Genomic DNA, 8,642 nt, shown 5'->3' on the forward strand with positions numbered 1-8,642 from the left:
TTCCCCATAGGTTTTCTACGGCATTCTTAACTGCTCGACACGATCGGTAGAAATATGGTGGTTGTAGTGGTTTTTATTAAAATAATAGTAAAAAGGAAGGAAAAGATTTTTGCTAGCCCCGCCTTCAGCCATCGATACTGAAGCACCTGAGCTGAGGAAGCTGAAATAAAGGATAGCAGGCCGAATGGAGAAATATAATGAAATAGTAAAATATGCCAAAAGAAAGCTTTTTGCTACATATCAAGAGAATGAGCCATCTCGTTCAATATTTCCTGTGGGGTTTGAATTGGGGAGATAAGTACGTTCTCCCCACTCAATCGCGGCTGACACGGTTCAAAGCCGCCCGGACCCCACCCCGTGATCGCGTACGCTACCGAGCGCTCGCCGACCACGGCGGGCCTTGCTCTGGGGGAACAAAGGAACGACACATTGGCTGACACAAACAGGCATTTATTGCTACAGAAACAATAACGCCAGCTAGCAACAAGGTACGCTAATGAATCGAGGTCGTCCGACTCACCAGCAAGGTTCCGAGCGAATGTTCGCCCGCGCTAGGTCAAGGGATATAAACTCCGCAGGCCGGACGGGACGAGTACGGGAGCCTGTCTCCCCGTCGCTTCTTCGCCCGCCGGCGAAGAGCGGAGCCGCGAGCGACGCGTCCGCTCGCGCCGAAGATCCCAGCAGAAGCCCCCCTGCCCCCTCTCCCGCGCGCGGGCTTTTCCAGTCTCCGCGCAGCGACTCTGGCGCCCTCTCTTGTCAGTTAATGTAACTCACAAGGGAATGCGCTCAGCCTCGAGGTGAGACCGCCGCTGCACGGTGCCTCGCGGGAAAGCAAACTCAGGGGGCTGCAGGGCATGTCCCCACATTCCATAATATGTTACAATTTTTTATTTTTGAAAATTTTTGCCCGAGAATGTTCATGTCCCCATTATGATTTAGTAACGTAAGAAAATACACTCGATATGGGCATTCGTACGAAACAGTTTAGACCGCTTAGCTACGAATAATCGGGTATCATTGAACGCGCTTTGAGTGTGGAGCAAAAATTGTTTTCCGACCTAAATTAGTTCCTTATAGAAAAACATTTCTTTGTGACCGGCCATGCGATTGTAGTTCCCGTAGTAAATAACTGGTTTAAGTCAGCAGCCCCCGTCATATACCTGGTCGTGTTAGCTGCTTGCTGCGTTATTATATTGGTGTCATTCGCTGCTCCCTCTTACACAGCTTTGTGCGTGCTTATGTTGCAGCTTTGTGAGCACCACTTCCTTGAAAGTGACTTCGAATCCCCGACAAGCTACACCGGCAGCATTACTAGGAAGGTAATTGAAGTGCCGCCCAAGCTGGAGAAATTAAAGCCCGGTGCGGTCCCAAGTGTCTTTCCGAATTCTCCAGCTAACATATCGTCAAGAAACTTTAGTTCGCGAGAGCCCAGAAGAAAAGCCCACTTGTCTTGACGGCGAAGCTCTGCAGGCAGCCATACGCTTGCCGATATAGTCCAACACATCTGAAGAAGAGAAGAATGTCATCATCACATTCTAAGACCAGTTAAAAGCTGTGAGTGGACTCACTGTGAGAGATTTCTGGACCATAGCGGTCGCTGAAAAACGCGTACTTTTTCTGCGCATCAAAAACCAAGATGCTCCAGTTGAGGATTGTGCAACGACAGTATCCTAAGACCTTTCAGACCATGACGTATGGAAGAGATAAGCGTTGTTGGGCTGAAGGTCCTTCAAAGTCATTCTTCGGCCAACGCGACGACTGCTTTACCTTGCGTAGTGAATCTGTGGATATAGCGAAGGCGGCTCTAGGGCGCAAAAAAAAAACTGAAATTGGTTTTTGCGTAAAAGAAATTGGTTTTTGGGTAAAAGAGCCACCCGCCGCGGTGGCTCAGTGGTTAGGGCGCTCGGCTACTGATCCGAAGTTCTCGGGATGGAACCCGACCGCGGGGGCTTCGTTTCGATGGAGGGGAAACGCTAAGACACCCGTGTGCTGTGCGATGTCAGTGCACGTTAAAGATCCCCAGGTGTTCGAAATTATTCCGGAGCCCTCCGCGACGGCACCTCCTTCTTCCTTTCCTCTTTCACTCCCTCTCCCTGCTTTATCCCTTCCCTTACGGCACGGTTCCGGTGTCGTACGGTATGTGAAACAGATACTGCGCCATTTTCTTTCCTCCAAAACCAATTTTCCAAGCAGGTTTAGCAGCAGTTGAATAATAATAATAATATTAATAATAATTGGTTTTGGGGGAAGGAAATGGTGCAGTATCTGTCTCATATATTGTTGGACACCCGAACCGCGCCGTAAGAGAAGGGATAAAGGAGGGAGTGAAAGAATAAAGGAAGAGAGTGGTGCCGTAGTTGAGGGCTCCTGAATAATTTCGACCACCAGGAGATCTTTAAAGTACACTGACATCGCATAGCACACGGGCGCCTTATCGTCGTTTTGCCTCCGTAAAAACACAGCCACCACGGTCGGGTTCGAGCCCGGGAACTCCGAAACAGCAGCCGAGCGCCCGTACCACTGAGCAACCACGGCGTGTTAGCAGGAGGTGAAACGGAGCAAATTTTTCACTCCCACTTTCTCGATCCCGGCCACGGCGGTCGAAATTCGATGGAGGCGAAATTCTACAGGCCCGGGTACTGTGCGATATCAGCGCACGTTAAAGGCCCCCAGGTGGTCGAAATTTCCGGAGCCCTTCACTACGGCGTCTCTCATAGCCTGAGTTGCTTTGGGACATTAAACCCCTACAAACCAAACCAAACTCCCACTTTCCTCCCCACCCCACAAAGAAAGACTACACAAATACCACCGCGTGCAGGTGGTTACAAAAAGAAAGATAACGTTCAGATAGAACACGGAATTACTTTACCTAAAAATAAAGAAACTGTCACAGCATGGAAGAAAATGAATCATTTGATAGTATGGAGATAGTATGGACACTACTTTTTGTTTTGGGGAAAAATGACACTTTAAAAAGGTCAGTTCGGCATCTGTATTCTTTAGCTTTAAGTGAATAATCTATCCGTAAAGACACGTAATCAGGGTTGACTATATATTTTTTTCTGTCTATTCCAGTTCTTGAATGAAATATGTTATGAAACAACTTTAAACGCAGAACTTTTCAACGTTGTTGAAGTGTGTCCCAATCCAAAGCTTTTTTAGCGCTCGTTACAGTGAAATATGTCCCATAGTTATTAAAAACAAAACGAACGGTCAAATTCTGAACTCTTTCTAGCTTTTTAATCAAGCAAGGATTTCGGGTCCCAGACTGCGCAAGCGTATTCAAGTATGCTTCTAACATTTGTATTATGTAGTAGCTCTTTTGTCTTTAAAGGGAAAAGTTTTGCGTTACGTCGCAGGAAGCCCAGCACGCGGCAGGCTTTGGCAGTAAAAAAATCCACGTGATGACGAGAAGACAATGCACTGGTTAAGTATTAAACCAAGATATCAAAATTCCAACACTGAAAGCAGTCTACTATTATTAATACTATAAGAGAAATTGTGGCGACTCCGGTGGCGACTCCGGCCCCTGCTCCCACACACTTAACAGGAATACACGTATATGGGAGTCAACAGGGTGTACGGGGTCCTCTAGCGCACTTGTTTTTATGAAAAGGAAGGATTTCACCAGGACAACAAAAATTTCGCGCAATGATACGCCACAAATTGTGATCGATATGAAAAAGGTCTCTCAAAGGGAAAACTTCAGCGACCAAAAATGATCATGCGCACTCTTTGCGTTGCTTAAGATTAGTTTTATAATAAATGATAATTATTTTCTCCATTCGGCATATATTAACATATACTGAGTATTTACACTCATATTATGTACTGCGCAACAAAATTACGGAAGTTTCATACAGTAGCACTCCTGAAGCAAGCGAACACCACCTCTCCTTTACGCACCAGAGCAGCAGCCTGACAAATGTTGCTGTGGCTCAAAGCTTGCTGCCTTCCTCATAGACACTCCAACATTAAGCTGCTCATCATTTTTGTTTACTAACGTTTTTCTCACATCTGCGTTTCCTTTTAATTACGTTAGTTTTGGTGCATATCAATATGTCAAGATGCTACAATCCCCGGACGTACGCCCCGTTACATAAGGAATGATGATATCGCCACGATATCCCCATAACCAGTAAGCCAAATAAATGAAGCTGCCCGCTTAGTCCGGACAAAGGTACTGCCACGAATCTTTGGACTTTTTGTTCACGCTCAATGCCGCCCGCATGCCGCTTTCTCATTTGCTTGTGACGTGACGAATCTTATCTGCGCTGATCGCAGCCACGGGCAACTGCTTACACTGTGTTGCAGATTGCCGTAGGTCGATTGGCTCTTTATCTGGATGGTTCCTTCCCACCTTCAAACTGAGCGCAGCCGAGAGCGGCAGACATTCGGTTCGACGACCGCCGAGTGCGCTTGTTATCAGCGCCGCCAAGTCATTGGGTTCTGTGGGGGCGCCAGTCATTCCAATAAAGAGTGTCTTTTCGAAGCCTTGTTGCTGCCTGCCGAACTGCCGTCACTGCACCGAGAAACTACTTGAATGGGGGTAGCGAGCACACAGTACGTATCCCTGCACCGACATCTACGCGAGGACATGTTCCACGTTCGGATGCGGACGCCCCAGAAACTGCAGCTGCGGCTCCGTCTCCGTTTGCGGCTGGCGCTGTACATACTTCAGGGACGCCGAGTATCGACGGCAGCGAATTCTACGGCGAAAGCAGTGCTGAGCGACGCGGGAGAGTTTCTGGGCCTTGTCGCCTGTTCTTCACGCAGCGAAGATCCGGTGAGGTATTTAGAAAACGTGGCTGGTACAGCGTGCGGCTTTTGCGCGTCGCCAACAGCGAGCGGAGAAAACTCGTGCCTACGTGTTTCAAACCCATTTCTCAACGTAACGATGGCGTTGGGAACAGCGTGTAAAAATGGAGCTTATAGGGGACATCCATATGGAAGATGTGATGCGAGAGAAAACGGCATGAAGATGTGCCACCTTTCGTTCAAAGGTACCGCGGCCTATTTCTAAAATGATGTCGTACGGCATATCAAAACGTCATTGATATTGGAGTGCTGCAACTTCAACGCACAAGGTGATACCGCGCATTATCGCTTGACGGAAAGGCGCAGTGCGTATTAATGCCATAAAAATAGGCAGCGGCAAGTACTGCTGCGCTCCGTATAGCTTGCAACGTGTCCAAAGGGAACCAACTGAGGTTTCAGCATTATGGCAAATTAAATAATAATAATAATTGGTTTTTGGGGGATAGGAAATGGCGCAGTATCTGTCTCATATATCGTTGGCCACCTGAACCGCGCCGTAAAGAAAGGGATAAAGGAGGGAGTGAAAGAGGAAAGGAAGAAGGTGCCGTAGTGGAGGGCTCCGGAATAATTTCGACCACCTGGGGATCTTTAACGTGCACTCACATCGCACAGCACACGGGCGCCTTAGCGTTTTTTCTCCATAAAAACGCAGCCGCCGCGGTCGGGTTCGAACCCGAGAACTCGCCCGATGTTAAAAAGCACCTGCCTTATACAAATATGAGCGTACCCTGTTGCCTGTATCGGCAGCTAACTCCAACGATTTCTAGCACTGCTGTGCTTGCAGTGCTCCAGGAACTAAGCTCCTATCACGTCTTGTGCAATGTGCTTTATATTGAGCATGATAGTACGTTTTCTGCAGTGAAGATACAGTTCGGCAGTATCTACCGAGGAGGCGGGTTGGGGAGTGCAAAAATTTCTTTTTGGCCTGAAACAATTTACTCGACTTTGAATTTCTAGATTACAAGCAACCACGGTGCAAGAAAAATTTCGTGTTTATTATGAACCATCTCGCGTATTCTTATTTGGAGGGCTTTGTTGCCTAAAATACGTTTGTATCTGAAGAAAAATTCAAATTTTCCGACCTTTGGAAGCAATTTTCCCGAAAGGTACAACTTTTAACAATTTTCATTTACTTTTACCAAAAGTTACAGCAATAGGTGAAAAATGGAAAATACAGTTTGGCTGACATGTGTTAAGAAATGTGGAAAATTTATTAAAACACCATATTTCGTGCTTTTCTTTTATTTAACCAAGCAATCGCGGAAAATCCATGCATGGCTTCACAAATAAAGTCCGATTAAAGAACAATGCAAGTGAAATATTGTGAAATAACATTGGGAGTTGTATTTTGTTTCACATTTGATTTTAAAATTTTCAACTTCAACCAACTTTTTCTTCTTCGCGGAAACTTCTAAGAGGTCTCACAAGCCAAATATTTATTTTTCACAAAAAATACATCTTTGAAACCCTATTTACTAGATGGCCAACTTGCCTAATTTTTTCCTAGAGTATCGGCGGTGGTCGCTTTTGCGCTCTGGGGAGTTTCGTGTGCAAAGGCGCTGTATAGTCGGGCTAGCGCTTGTGTCTCATATAGGAGACGACAATATTTTGTAAATGCAAAGCATCATGATGCGCATTAGACTGTCTGCCTCTCCTTGCCAGTGTGGTTTCTCCACTAAGCAAGAATGCTGGCAGTGTAAGTCGCTCAGGCGCGCGCCTGTGGAAGCCCAGCTGGTAGGGGTGCCGGGTTGAGTGAGGGACACTCGTCAGGTTACCGTCGGTCCTCTTGGCGAGCTGCAGCCTTCTATTCAATGGGGCCGGGATCCGATGTGGCTAAAGGAACTAAAGAAAAGGAAAGGAAGGAAAGGAAAGGATGACGCTAAAGGAAGGAGTGGATGTCTTCCTGCTCGCTCGCCCATGCGTGGGCAGCCTCGTTGCCATGGCGACCAATGTCTCCCGGTACCCAGTCTACTTTTACCGCGACTTCCTTGGTGGTGAAGAGTTCGGCGCAGAGGCTTCTAATGAGCTGACAGAGTGCCTGCACCGGGTGTGTTGCCTGTGCTTGTAAGGTTCTCTCGACAGTCCGTTTAAACGATTAGACGAGTGAGGCAATCCTGTCTGTCCGAAGTCTGGAGAAGATGTGAGAGGGCTACATGTATCCCCTCCAGCTTAAGGCAGCCAATGCTGGGCTCGTTATCAAACTGGAGGGTCTGGGCGTGTTCAGTTTGGTTGCGGATATAGGTGAGAGTAGCGCTTTTTGACTCGTTTTGCGCTATGTCGGTGCGTGTTGCGAGGGCCGCTCTCTCCCTGATGGTCTTCGCGATGGTGGCGGCGTTTTTTTTTATGAACGATTGTGTGTTTTCTAGTCAACCCTGTTGATGCTGTGCACACTTTTCTATGGAATGTTTCTATACGAGCTAAAAGAAGATTTTTTTTATGCGAGCTGTTTCGACTTGACCCATTTTAATCCACTACTGTCCGCGGAAAAAGTACACAAATTTACGGCGAGAACCGCAAGCAGAGATAAACCCAAACATCTCGGTTGGCTTACTATGCTGCCCGTATATTTCACATTTGAGGAGAATTTTATTCTGTACGTTTCAATCGATTTGGTTGCTTTGTGCGCCCTGCCTTTACGTAAAAAGGCCTTTAGAAAACAGTTTGGTCTGCATGCGACAGATCAGCAAAGGAGCGCAAAATGAGCCAGAACGACGTTTTTTTTAAGCGACAAGGAATACGTTTTCTTCCCGCACAGCCGGGCACTGGTAGTGTGGTGCACTTGCGAAAGTATTGACCTTAGTTCCGTTCGTAGGCGGACAAGATTCGTTTTTTTGTTTTACAGGATTTAACTTCCCAAGGCGACTCAGGAAATGAGGAACACTGTAGTGGAGGGATCCGGAAACGCTGATGCTAGTTGTTGCTAGTTGTGGCTCAGTGGTTAGGTTCCGGAGCCTTCACTACGGCACCTCTTTCTTCTTTCACTCCCTCCTTTATCCCTTCACTTACGGCGCGGTTCAGGTGCCCGCCGATATGTGACAGATACCGCGCCATTTCCTTTCCCCAAAAACCAATTTACTATTTACTTTGAGCATGCAAACTTTGGATATGTTTTGTTCAGGATCATAAGACCGTGCTGTAAGGAGCCCTATACTAGGCAATTATTAACCAAGAGCTAGCCAAACCCATACCACTGAAATTATCTATGCGTCAAGGCTGTCCACTACCCCGTTTGCTTTTTGCCCTATATCTTCAACCCCTTTGCCTCAGTATTATTAACAGCGCAACTTTCCGTGGTTTCTTCCTGGCACAATGTGAAGTTAAGATTTTAGCCTATGCTGATGATGTCGCCCTCTAGCGCTCTGACAAAAAGATTGCACTTGAGGTATTACATTTGACTGAAACGTTTTGGGGGTATAAGGTGCGGCTCTTAAGATAAATCCAGGAGAGTTTGGTTGGGTCATTGGGGTACGAGGTCAAGTCATTTTGGTCGCTTAAGTCAGGACTACGTCGCCCTTTTCTATATACCTATGGGTTTCTTGCCCCAAATTCGCAACAGTGGCGCCTATTGGGATGCACAGACAATGTACATGAGGTGACGTACTCGAGCTTGGATGGGTAGGAGAGTCTTAGTGTTTGCTCGCACTGAAGTCTGCAACTTTTTGTTTTGTGCAAAACTTGCCTGTGCGGCAGGTTCTCCACTGCGCGAGGAAGAAAGTGCCGGTGATGCAGAGAATAATCGCTACCTTCGTATCGCGCTCCCAATGGGAATCGTTTCGTCGTGGCAACTTGTTTCTTTCTGTGGAGTCTGCTGGAATATTCCTTAT

Source organism: Amblyomma americanum, chromosome 11, assembly GCF_052857255.1.
Source record: "Amblyomma americanum isolate KBUSLIRL-KWMA chromosome 11, ASM5285725v1, whole genome shotgun sequence".
Classification (NCBI taxonomy): Eukaryota; Metazoa; Arthropoda; class Arachnida; order Ixodida; family Ixodidae; genus Amblyomma; species Amblyomma americanum.